This window comes from Eretmochelys imbricata, chromosome 8, assembly GCF_965152235.1.
Source record: "Eretmochelys imbricata isolate rEreImb1 chromosome 8, rEreImb1.hap1, whole genome shotgun sequence".
Classification (NCBI taxonomy): Eukaryota; Metazoa; Chordata; order Testudines; family Cheloniidae; genus Eretmochelys; species Eretmochelys imbricata.
In genome coordinates this window covers 101,334,561-101,347,020 of record NC_135579.1, presented here as the reverse complement: position 1 = coordinate 101,347,020, position 12,460 = coordinate 101,334,561, and the positions used below count along the sequence as shown (strand labels likewise).

At 43.2% G+C, this 12,460-nt stretch overlaps 1 protein-coding gene across 1 annotated transcript in view; it reads right to left on the bottom strand.

Moving 5' to 3' along the window:
• TRABD2B (TraB domain containing 2B) overlaps nucleotides 1–12,460 on the bottom strand; it is a 409,581-nt gene that overhangs the window by 147,798 nt on the left and 249,323 nt on the right. The window lies entirely within an intron of this gene.

Here is a 12,460-nt window from a genome sequence, read left to right as displayed (position 1 = left end):
ACCCAACCACTGAGTCCAACATGCTTTAAGCCAACTGGGTCTGTGCTGAGTCTAGTCACTGTTTCTAGATCTGGGCCTCTAGGGTGAACTCCAAGGATCAGTCCTGTTGTTTGAGCCCTTCCTTAGAGTATGGGTCTCCACAGTGCAGCTACCATAGTCCCCCAAACCAGTGCCTCACGTAGGCACTGACTTTTACTTTTGCCGGTGGGTGCTTTTGAAGAGATGTGTGTGCGTTTGGGGAGGCTATTTTCAGCATATTTATACATTTCTTTCACATTCTAGTTACTGAATGTGTCTATCATTGGAATCTTTACTATTTTAATAATGATTAAATGGTTATGAACTACATAATTACATTATCATGAATTACAGTATATTAAAATCATTGCAATCACCGAATCCAAGATCTCTTTCTTGATGGGTAACGGCTAATTTAGGGGACATCCTTTTTATGTATAATTGGGATTATATTTTTCCATGTGCACTACTTTGCATTTAACATTGAATTTCATCTGCCATTTTGTTGCCAAGTCACGGAGTTTTGTGAGATCCCTTTGTAGCTCTTTGCAGTCTGTTTTGCACTTAACTATCCCAAGTAATTTTGTATCATCTGCAAACTTTGCCACCTCACTTTCACCCCTTTTTGCAGAGCACCGATGGATATGTTGAACAGCACTGGTTCCAGTACTAGCCCCTCAGGGACACCACTATTTACTTCTCTCCATTCTGAAAACGGGCCATTTACTCCTTCCCTTTGTTTCCTAGCTTTTAACTGGAGTGCATGGGAATGCTTTCAGGATCATCAATCCTTAATTTAATTTAATGACAAGCCTTTTGTTCTCTGAATCACCCCGCCTCTGTTTACAAAAAAACTCCCTGCCCCAAGGGCAGAAGTTATGTGATGAGCACAGAACTCATCACATTCCACACTCAAGCTCTGACCCCTGGGTGCTGAGCACCCACAATTTCTTGATGCTTGAGTCATGGAGCACCCATGGAGTCAGCACCTATGGTGCCTCAAACCTCCCAAGCCCCCTAGTTGCTGTCACACACTCCTCCCCAATTCCACATAGTTGTGGACAACATGGCTTCTAGCAAAGGAAGTTCTTAACCACAGTCACTTTACTCAGACAGGACTAGTCAGCTACAGATCTTTGTAAAACAACAAGAGTCCTGAGACACACACCCTCCCCTAGTCTGATCTCACTTCTTCTGTGACTCAGAGATCTGTTAGCGTTGCAGCTTCTCAAATAAGGGAAAAAGATCGTTGATCATGAAGAATTTATTCAAAAATTATTGGAAAAATGTTGCAAACCAACTACTTATCTGTATTATTAAACCCACTAAAATGAATACATTATACATGCCTTGAAGACTAATATTGAAAAGAACCTATGGGAGTGAGTATAAATCTTATGAGATTTTCTGAAAGGAGACCATAGGCTCTGCTATAGGTAGGCACAAAGAGGTAAAGTTAAAGGGATAATAGGTGTTTCAAGTCAGAACGGCTTCCTGCTGAAGACAGAGCCTCAACATTTTCTATCTCACGGGACATTTTTCTATTTCATATATTTGAGAATTATCAACCCTCGTTTCTATATCTGTAGAATCATAGAAGATTAAGGTTGGAAGAGACCTCAGGAGGTCATCTAGTCCAACCCCCTGCTCAAAGCAGGGCCAACCCCAACTAAATCATCCCAGTCAGGGCTTTGTCAAGCCAGGCCTTAAAAACCTCTAAGGATGGAGATTCCACCACCTCCCTAGGTAACCCATTCCAGTGCTTCATCACCCTTCTGGTGAAAAAGCTTTTCCTAATATCCAACCTAAACCTCCCCCACTGCAACTTGAAACTGTCGCTCCTGTTCTGTCATCTGTCACCACTGAGAACAGCCGAGCGCCATCCTCTTTGGACCCCCCCTTCGGGTAGTTGGAGGCTGCTGTCAAATCCCCCCTCACTTTTCTCTTCTGCAGACTAAATATGCCCCATTTCCTCAGCCTCCCCTCATAAGTCATGTGCCCCAGCCCCCTAATCATTTTTGTTGCCTCCACCGGACTCTCTCCAATTTGTCCACATCAAAGTGGGAGGCCGCCAAAACTGGACGCAATACTCCAGATGTGGTCTCGCTAGTGCTGAATAGAGGGGAATAATCACGTCCCTCGATCTGCTGGCAACGCTCCTACTAATGCAGCCCAATATGCAATTAGCCTTCTTGGCAACAAGGGCACACTGTTCGCTCATATCCAGCTTCTCATCCACTGTAATCCCCAGGTCCTTTACTGCAGAACTGCCATTTAGCCAGTCGGTCCCCAGCTTGTACAGTGCATGGGATTCTTCCATCCTAAGTGCACTTGTCCTTGTTGAACCTCAGGTTTCTTTTGGCCCAATCCTCCAATTTTTCTAGGTCCCTCTGGACCCTATCCCTACCCTCCAGCATATCTACCTCTCCTCCCAGCTTAGTGCCATTTGCAAACTTGCTGAGGGTGCAATCCATCCCATCGTCCAGATCATTAATGAGGATGTTGAATAAAAATATGGCAGGCGATCAACTTGGCTTAACAGAGAAATCTTCGGTGAGCTTAAACACAAAAAGGAAGTTTACAAGAAGTGGAAACATGGACAGATGACTAGGGAGGAGTATAAGAATATTGCTCGAGCATGCAGGGGTGTAATCAGGAAGGCCAAAACACAGCTGGAGTTGCAGCTAGCAAGGGAAGTGAAGGGTAACAAGAAGGGTTTCTACAGGTATGTTAGCAACAAGAAGGTGGTCAGAGAAAGTGTGGGACCTTTACTGAACAGGGGAGGCCACCTAGTGACAGAGGATGTGGAAAAAGCTGAAGTACTCAATGCTTTTTTTGCCTCAAGTCTTCACAGACAAGGTCAATTCCCAGACTGCTGTGCTGGGCAGCACAGTACGGGAAGGAGGTGAGCAGCCCAACTACAGACGTCAAACTACGCCTATGGTCCTGAACGACGACATCTGCTGCTGAGTTGCATTCTGCCACTCTCACTCACGTAAGGTGTGGTTCTGCCCTGCACCTCTTAGCGGTGCCGCACAAACCTCACAGTCCAGAGGAGGGCAGCAAGTCTCCATTGCAGACTTCGGATTCTCAGCTGCTGTGGGAGCTTGGTGAGGTGTCCAGCATAACTGACACTTCGGGCAGGCTGCCTAACTTCCAGCAGCCCGTCACTAGCTGCCTCTGGGCAGCGGCACCACCCAAAATGCCCGCAGCCATGCCCCCTACCCTGGAGCTTGTAGCATTGCTCTCAGCACCTCAGCTCTGGAGCCGCTACTGGCCTTTTATGACACCTCAAAAGCCCGTAAGGACCACAGTGGAGGGCAGAATCCAGCCTCCAACCAGCAGTACCTTAATATTGGTCAAGTCAATAAGGTCGCCGATAGGGACCCCCTCCTTCTTTACACCAGTGAGCACCCATTCGCACAAGTGTACGTCCACTGACTCCAATGGAACTCTTATAGGAGCCAATAAAGGGGCCACAATCTATCCCTTAACATCTCTGTGCCTCAATTTTCCCGTCTGTGAGTCAATGGGTCTAATCGTATTACCTATTTTACAGGTCTGTGAGACTCTTCATTTAACACTCGTAAAGTGCTTTGAGATCCCTACAGCCAAAGTCTGTATATTGTATGACAGGGCCGGATAATGTAGATTTTGCTTCCTTCAGAACAGGTAGTAGTCAGAATTAGGGTCGTGCAATAGAACTCAGCACAGATGTAATAATAAATTTGATGCAAGATGATTTTGTTAGGGATCTCAAGGAGCTGACATTAACATATGAGTTTTTAAAACCAAAGATTCTCTTGAAAACAGACAGACTCTCTCATTCATCATGCAGAACATTAAACTGTGTCGTGCAAAGTATGTACGGTATGGTTTGTAAGGGATTTCTTAAAGCAAAACTGCAATGCAACGTAGAAGTTATTCAGGTCAATACTTCTAATTCCAAGGAATCTAGGAATGTGACTAACAAGGCTGCTTAGGTAGCACAAAGGAGCCAGCATCTGGCCATAGTTGGCCAGCAAAGAATTCTCTGGATGGACAGAAATTCTCAACTGGCATAAAACCGGCAAACCCAATTCTTGTGCCAGTTTTTTCCCAACCAATCCCGGTGTAAGTGGCACGTTGTGGGGAAGGAGCACTGCAGGAAACATCCTAGATGTAATTAATCATTTCAGTTTTCCTTTAACAAATGAGGTACTGTAGCTGGGTTTCTTCTACTATTTAGCCTCTCTGGCTCAGGCTTGCTCTTTGTGCAGATGCAGCTTCAGGGGAATATATATATTTTTTCAGAGGCTTCCAAATGTCCCTATGATATAAGATCAATGTATAATAAAAGTTCCTTGTATTTTTAAAAGGCTGGATTTACACATAAGATGAGTTATATCTGATTTGCACCAGAATATCTGAGACACGAATCAGACCCTGCATTTTTAATGAAGACTTTTAACTGTAACTTACAAGATTTCAGTCAAAATTAGCATTTGTTTTTTTAAAGGTAAATGACATTTTGCCTTTAAAAAAACAACAGCTCAACTTTACTACAAGCATCTGCATGCCCAAATAAACACACACACAGGGGATTCCAGCATCTGCAAACCGTTATTTCACCCTTTTCTTCTCTTTTGTAGGTTTGCCAAGCTCAGACCCATGGTCGCCAATTTCTTGCTCTGTAGAGACAACTATGCAATGAGCTGACTTGGTGATGTCAGTAGTACCACTAATCAGCATTGGAGCAGGAAGCTGTACTCCAGGGATAGAGTCTCTTTATTTCCTGGTATTTGGTGGTTTTCTCTATATATTTTTCTTACTACTTCTTCTTCTTCTTCATTTTTTTTTAAAATATTCTGCAGTGGATAAAAACAGGATAATGAAAACTGGAAAGAAGCGTGGAGCTCTAGAGGAAAAGGCCTAGATTTCCAGCAAGTCTGATTCCTCCTGCACACAAATGTGAATGCAATGTTATTCCTAATTTGCATACACACTTACATCAGTTGTGACTGCCAATCACCCGTCTGGTTATTTGCATGTACAATGGTTGTAAACCCACAATATTGCATGTATATTTGGATGTGCCCCTTTTGCAAAATCAGTCCCAAAAATAAACCTATTTTTAACTCCATTGCCAGATTCCATATGGGTGCCAGGTGCTAATAACTTCCTAAAATTCTCCCTTTTTTTGTTTTTTTTTTTCAGTTGGATACATCATCCTTCATTTCCTTCCCAAACTATTGACTATTGCCACCGTTTGCTGAAAAATAGCTGCCATGTTTGACCTCAGAGATGACTGTTTCTTTAGCAGTGGGGGAAATGCTTTCTATATGAGGTTTGTAAGGCACTCTGAGATCCTGTGAACTGAAGGAGGCAGGGTGAACTAGTGGGTAGAGCACTGGACTCGGACTCAGGGGACTGGATTCTATTCCTTGCTCTGTCTCTGGATGGCTGGCTGAATTTAAGTAAATCACTTCTCCACTCTGTACAATGGGGATAATGATATTGACCTCCTTGTAAAGTAATTAGAGATCTACTTATGAAAAGCACCGAAGTGCCAGGTGCTATCATTATGATAAAAGGGTATGTCAGAGATGTGCAGGATGAGTATAGGACGAGGAATAAGAATGTTCCACATTCTAATCCCAACTCTGATATTGATTTCTCCTCCTAGACAAGCTTTTAAAATCTAGGTCTCACTCTCCCCATCAGTAAAACAGAGACGATCATATTTATCTACCTTTTACGGCTGCCGTAAGGATGAATCAGCTACTGTTTGCAAATGACTTTGAAAATGACAACCGATAAATTTTATTAAAGCGATTGTAAAAGTTATGATGACCATTGTTATTAATGATGAAATTCATGCTGGAACAATTTCAGTAGAGTGGGTGGATGATGATAGTAGGATTTCAATTTTGTGGACCTATAGAAAGTACAAAATATATTAACAATACCCTTACCATGTGCTGAAACTCCCTGCAATCATTTGGGCACACAGATATCTAGAGTAAAGCTGGGCTCTTTTGTCTTATTTAACAGACATGCAGGCCAAAGTCTCAAACTCGGGTGCCTATGGTTAGCCACCTAAACCTATAGTGAAGCAGCTAATTCAAAGTGGCCTGATTTTCAGCACTTGCACCATCCACATACTTCAGGATGAGTTGTGGTTGCTCAGTCTGAAAAACAAGCCACTTACATAGCAGCCTAGTTGTGGATGCTTCCCTCTGACTTGAGGTCAGCCACTGGCTTCAGCAGAACATCCTTCTTGTAGGCAGCAAAATCCTGTCTTGTACTCTGAGGATACGGCTGTTATTAAACACTGTGAACTGGAACTGCATCGGAACGTCAGAGGTGATAAATACAGCTCTCAACCCCCCAAAACCGATACAGCTCCATTTAAATAAAGAGAGACAGAAATGAACATGAGAAAGTAAAACATCCTAAGGAAAATATCATTCAAGTTAACTGCAGACATAAATTTATCCATGTGTTATCATAAGTGTTACTTGAAAATTACTTGTCCATAAAAATGAAATAAACCAGAAGTGATTTTTTCTTAAACATTGATTTTATGTGTATATTTCTAGTTGCCAAAATATTAACTCTTTTTAACAGCCCATGTGCTCTTGGCTGCTTCTCTGTTTCTTGGCTGTAAAAGGCCCTTCAAAAATTCCCCATGTATTTTAGCTCTTAGGTGCTTTGCGTTGCACTACATCAGTCATCTCGGGCTCCTGAGGATGGGCCTTTCAAGCAATGACCAGCTTGGCTTCAGCGTTCTTCCTTTAATCCCATTGATTTCACCACAAAAGCAAGTGATTAAAGCTGTGACCTGGAACAATGAATACTATATCATATGCTGGAGCACACTTACAATGAACGTAGATACAGCAAGACTCATTGGGGAGATTAAGCCCTGGAAGGACGGGTTTCGATTTTGCAGAATTTAGCCTATTTCAAAACCGGGTCCCATTTTCTCCAAATCCATAGGACTATCTTTCTCTTGGGGAGGGCAAGGAATAGAAATAAGAAGGGGAGGGTTGCATAAATGTTCAGTTGCAGCAGGTGTGTTTTATAAAGATGGAGAATGAAACTCCTGACCTGTTCCAGGGCATTGCAAACGTGAGAATGTATACAGAGTAGGTTGGAAATTTTATTTTTTCCAGGGAAAATAGTCAATTCCCACTCCACCCCCCAAATATGTTGGCAACTTACCGAAAATGTCAATTCAGACATGCCAAAACATGTCATTTCAACATTTCTTATCGACACACAATGTTTGCACAGCATCGTCGGACAAATTGAGACCGCTTCTGCAAACTCAAGGTCATGCCTCAAGTCAGTGGCAAAGTTGGGAAGAAACCCCAGCAGGATTCCTAATTCTCAGTCATCCGTGCTTGTCAAGTTCTATTCACCAGAGATTTTCCTGCTTTCACCACTGTGTGTCTGGGCACTTTCATCACCCCAACCTGAGTCTTTATCAGGGAGTCTGAATTTAGAACATTTTCCCCCAATGGATTTTTGTTCGAGCTGCCCGCAACAGAATTTTACTTTTAGGCTGTGGAGCATCATGGGAAAATGCAGTGCATTCTATTGTGGGGAAGGTTATCAGCCGGCGGATGGGTTGAGAATGAATGAAATCGTATAAAGGCTAAAAGGAGGTTGTAACAGTGCAACTCCATAATCATAGAATACCAGGGTTGGAAGGGACCTCAGGAGGTCAATCTAGTCTAACCCCCTGCTCAAAACAGGACAAATCCCCAATTTTTGCCCCAGATCCCTAAACGGCTCCCTCAAGGATTGAACTCACAACCTTGGGTTTAGCAGGCCAATGCTCAAACCACTGAGCTACCCTCCCCACAAAGAGTGGTTGACATATGCATGTAGGGCCAGGTCGAAGTAGTTAATTACTGTTCTGTATTGACAGTAACACACAGCTACAATTCCTCTCACATGAGCTAACCAAGTTGTAGGGGTGCTACACCACCCTTTAGGAAGGGGTAGTGTACACATCTCACTATGGCTGGCCAGCTGTACCTGCCATTTCATGGGCTAATGAGGACAGTGGCCGTCTCAACCTCATGTGGGATGGTTTGCACCTCAAGCAGTGCTAAGTGTACTCTGGAGCTGGGGTGTAATTTCCAGCTCTGGTAGACAGCCCAGCGCTAGCTTGGATTGAACCAGAGTGCTAAAAATAGCAGCATAGGAAGAATTGCATGGACGAGCCAAATGGGCTAACTGCCCAGAGTTCAGTCCCGCCTGAAACCTCGGTATGTACTTGGGATGGTTAACTCGTGCCCCCACCCGCACCTCTGGGGCTATACCGCTATTGTTAACACTGGTAATTACACCTTCCAGCTCCAATGTAGACACAACCCAATAGTAGTCAGCAACCCCTGCATGAAGGAGGGAGTAGGGAATGAAACGGGGCTGAGCCCGTGCACGAGGGATGAAAGGTTGATGGAGAGAAAGGCTTCTTTGTGCCTTCCCGCACCTGCACACCCAAGCAAGTACTAGTCACAATCTGGCCGATAGTAACTTTATGCCACAGTTTGTGGACTATGTTTTTTTAGTGATCAGGGAAATTCCATATTAAGAAGATTGGGCCCTACACTGCCATGAGGTTTTATCCCAGTAGGAATTTCAGCCAGTCCAAACCCACAACATTCACTAATCAAACCCTTTGCTGCCAGCAGTTGGGATTTTCCAGCACTAACCGCTAGCTCAGTCATGCTGGGATTCTGCATTAGTGGTTAGCCAGCATAATATCTCCTTGTGTGATAGCTACAGTCAACATGGCCCTCAGCGTGTCAACTCCACATTTATGGTCACCATGACTCTTCCCCCATCATATTTTTTTTCTAAACAAGGATATCTTTGCTTACAGGGGTCTACAAAAATCCTGCTGCCATAATCACAGAAAGGGGTACATAGAACTCAACCAGATCGTAGTTTATGAAAACATTTGCATACTATGCTGGTATAGTCATGCACATTATGCAAATCTACTGCTCTGCAAGAGAAACTATCCTTCCACTCAATCAAGATCCTAAATTAGGCTCAGGAATGGGCATGCAACTGACAGGCTGCTGGAACTTCAGTAACTACATTTAGCAAAACTCACTGGGTCCCTAAGCAAAACGGCATCAGTTAACTTTGTGCAACATTGCTAAAACAAACCAAATGCAGTCCTCACAATTTTATCATGCTTCTCAAGTTATACGGCATGTTTCTTTAAGCCTGAGCTCCTGGAGTCATGGGAAAATGTGAGAAATTCAACTCTCTCTTTTTTTTAAAAGATACATTTCTAGCTTTCATGGTTGGAGAGAAAAGGTTGAAAACATGACCTGTATGCACCCTAAAGCTCAGGAATCAGAAGGCAAATAAAAAGAACTCAAGATGTATTTAGGAAAACAAACCATGATTTTTAAGCCAAGCTCATGATTTCTGGGGAGTTGGCAATATTGCAAACACAACTGTACTTGAATCATAAAGGAAAATGAACACACACGTGTCAAAACCACAGCAATATTCTGACATGGAAGAATCAATCATCTCCTGACCACTTACAGCATAAAGATGGAATAGACCCGGCAATAGTGGAAGACTCTGGGCTATCTTTAAAAACAGAGATCTCAGGAACATCAGAGAATATTTAATATTCAGTTTGGCACTGAAATTTTTAAGTGCAAGAGGGTGAAAATGATCAAAAGAAAAATGCAGGCTGAATATAAGAGAAAAAACGTTCACAGTGACGCCTACTGGATTGCAAAATAGTCTCTCTGAGGGAAACAGCAGAAGCTTGAATTGAGGGAAACAGCAGAAGCTTGAATCACTGAAAACTAGATTGGACAGAAGATGAAGGGATGACAAGCTGCAGTGGCTTACCAAGGACGGAAGGACAAAACAGCTGAATAAAGTAGGTCTCTTACAATTTTGCTTTCTACAATTCAATGGTATACGAGTAGAAGCTGGGATGGGGTGCACCATAGCCACCTGGGAACCCATTCTGAGATTATCAGACTTTTGAACTGGCCACATGGCATCACCACTCCTCCACAAAAGTAAGAGCTGACTATGCATTTTTCAGGCAGGTAAATAGTGGTTGGGAAATAATCTGGTGCCAGAAAAGTTTGTGTCCTGATAATCCATTCAGATTCCCTCCATGCCTACCTTCAACTAGACATGAAGAAAGTGAATTCATTTCATGGGCAAGAAATTCAGAAAGACACGTAGGCTGGGCACCACAACGTTGCCCAATGTGTGCAGGATATGGTCAGTGTTTGTTTCATTTTAAAAACTCAAGATCAGCCCAAAACAGAACCTTAAATACAGCCCTCCAGGAATTTCAGGAAGGACGCGTGATGATTTAGACCCAACTCATGGATCTGAACTCACCTGTAGTGTTTTATTTCCAGATGGTATCCAAAACTGAAAGGGGACTGCTTACCCATTTGGGTGCAGAAATGGATGAAATCTCACGAGAAGAATTCTAGAATAATTTGGTGGAAGTCTCCTGAGAAGATCTGATCTCACGAGTTTTCCATCATTTGGGGCCAAAAGCTCAAGAGAACAGTTCTCAAGATGTCACTACCACTGAATCTGAATCTCAGTTACGGACTCTTGTCTGTGTTCTACCCCATGTCTGATATGATCATATCTAATTAATATAATCTAATTGCATAACATAATGAATAATGAATAATCTAATTCACTTAATCTGGTTCCAGATTCCAATCTAAGACCCGCCCCAAGGGCTGTCTCTATTTAAAATGTTTGTCCTCACAACTGCTCATTTCGTCTTTACAGGATAATTAAACGTTAGCAATCTCACAAGTAGGATGGTGGCATTTCCATGTATTATTGGCCTAATGATGATGAGCAGGAAGTGACATCTCTTTGCCATTAACCACTGAATGCCTCCATACCACTTCTACCATATTTGAGTCGTCTTCGCTGCCAGGCCTGCAACATCTTTGTAACAAGAGACAATAGTAATGTCTTTTATCTTCTCTTTGCCATATCTTAGATTATCTACAACAAACTCCTTGGAGGCCAGTTCATTGGTCACACTATTGAAAAGATGCTGTTCAAGAAACATTTTGTCAATTTTGGATGTTAAACAAAAGCCCTGAACTTCCACAGTTCAGCCATGACTGTTAGGAAGAGATGTGTGGCAAGTACCTGTTTGTGTAGTTTTACTTCTTCCACTTTCGCTCTGTTAAACATCTGACACATCCCTTTTTTTTCCTCTCGCTCTCTCCCTAAAAAATGCATTTTCCTTCTGCAAGAAGAGCTAGGCAAAACTCCTGATTTCTAAAGACATGGAAACATCAAGGAATGAGAGAGTAAAAATGCCAGAGAAAATCCAGGCTAGAGCAGTGGTTCTCAAAGCCGGTCTGCTGCTTGTTCAGGGAAAGCCTCTGGCGGGCCAGGCCAGTTTGTTTACCTGCCGCATCCGCAGGTTCGGCTGGTCACGGCTCCCACTGGCCGCGGTTCGCCACTGCAGGCCAGTGAGGGCTGAGGGAAGCAGCGCAGGCCGAGGGATGTGCTGGCCGCCCTTCCCACAGCCCCCATTGGCCTGGAGCGGCGAACCACAGCCAGTGGGAGCCACAACCAGCTGAACCTGTGGACGCGGCAGGTAAACAAACCAGCCCAGCCCGCCAGGGGCTTTCGCTGAACAAGCAGCGGACCGGCTTTGAGAACCACTGGTCTAGATGCACTGAGAAAAGAAATCAAAACGTGTCCATGCGTTAACAAGATATAATGGAAGGTCTGGACCAAATCTTGACGCCTTTCTCAAGCAAAATTTCCATTGATGTTAATGGAAGCTTTGCCTGAGGAAGGATTGCAAGAGTGCCCTTTGCCAGCATCCTTTGCAAGAGTCATGGGGTGGAAGGCCAAGTTCTGTCATGGATTACAAATTGACTAAGGGTAAGAAAACAAAGAGTAGGAATCAATTATTGGTTTTCAATATGGCAATTGCTAACTGCCTTGAAATCAATGGATTTAAGCACTGGCTTAACTTTAAATACATGCTTATTTGGGGCCTCAGAAGCTAGAAAGATAAATGCCTTCACCTTAGAAAAGTTTCTATTATGTTCAGAAAAGAAAGGGGGCAGTGGTGTATATTGTATTGATCTATTGGAGGCATCTTTACTGCATAGAGTCCCTTTCGGGAGCAAACCGTAGCACTCTAAGGAACACTGAAGATATTCTGTGATGATATGAAAGGCTGCTAAGTAGCCTGGCATGTATCAAATCTACTAGTAAAGTCCAGGAATGTCCTGACTTAGTCTCTAAGAAATGAGCAGATTTACAATAAGGGGGGAAAAATAAGTGAACATATGTTGGCATTTAAAATAAATTGTGTAAGTGCAAAGAGTTTATGTTTCAATCCACATCACTGCCAGGTCCTGAAATAGGTCAGGGAGCAAGGACCTTCTGCCTC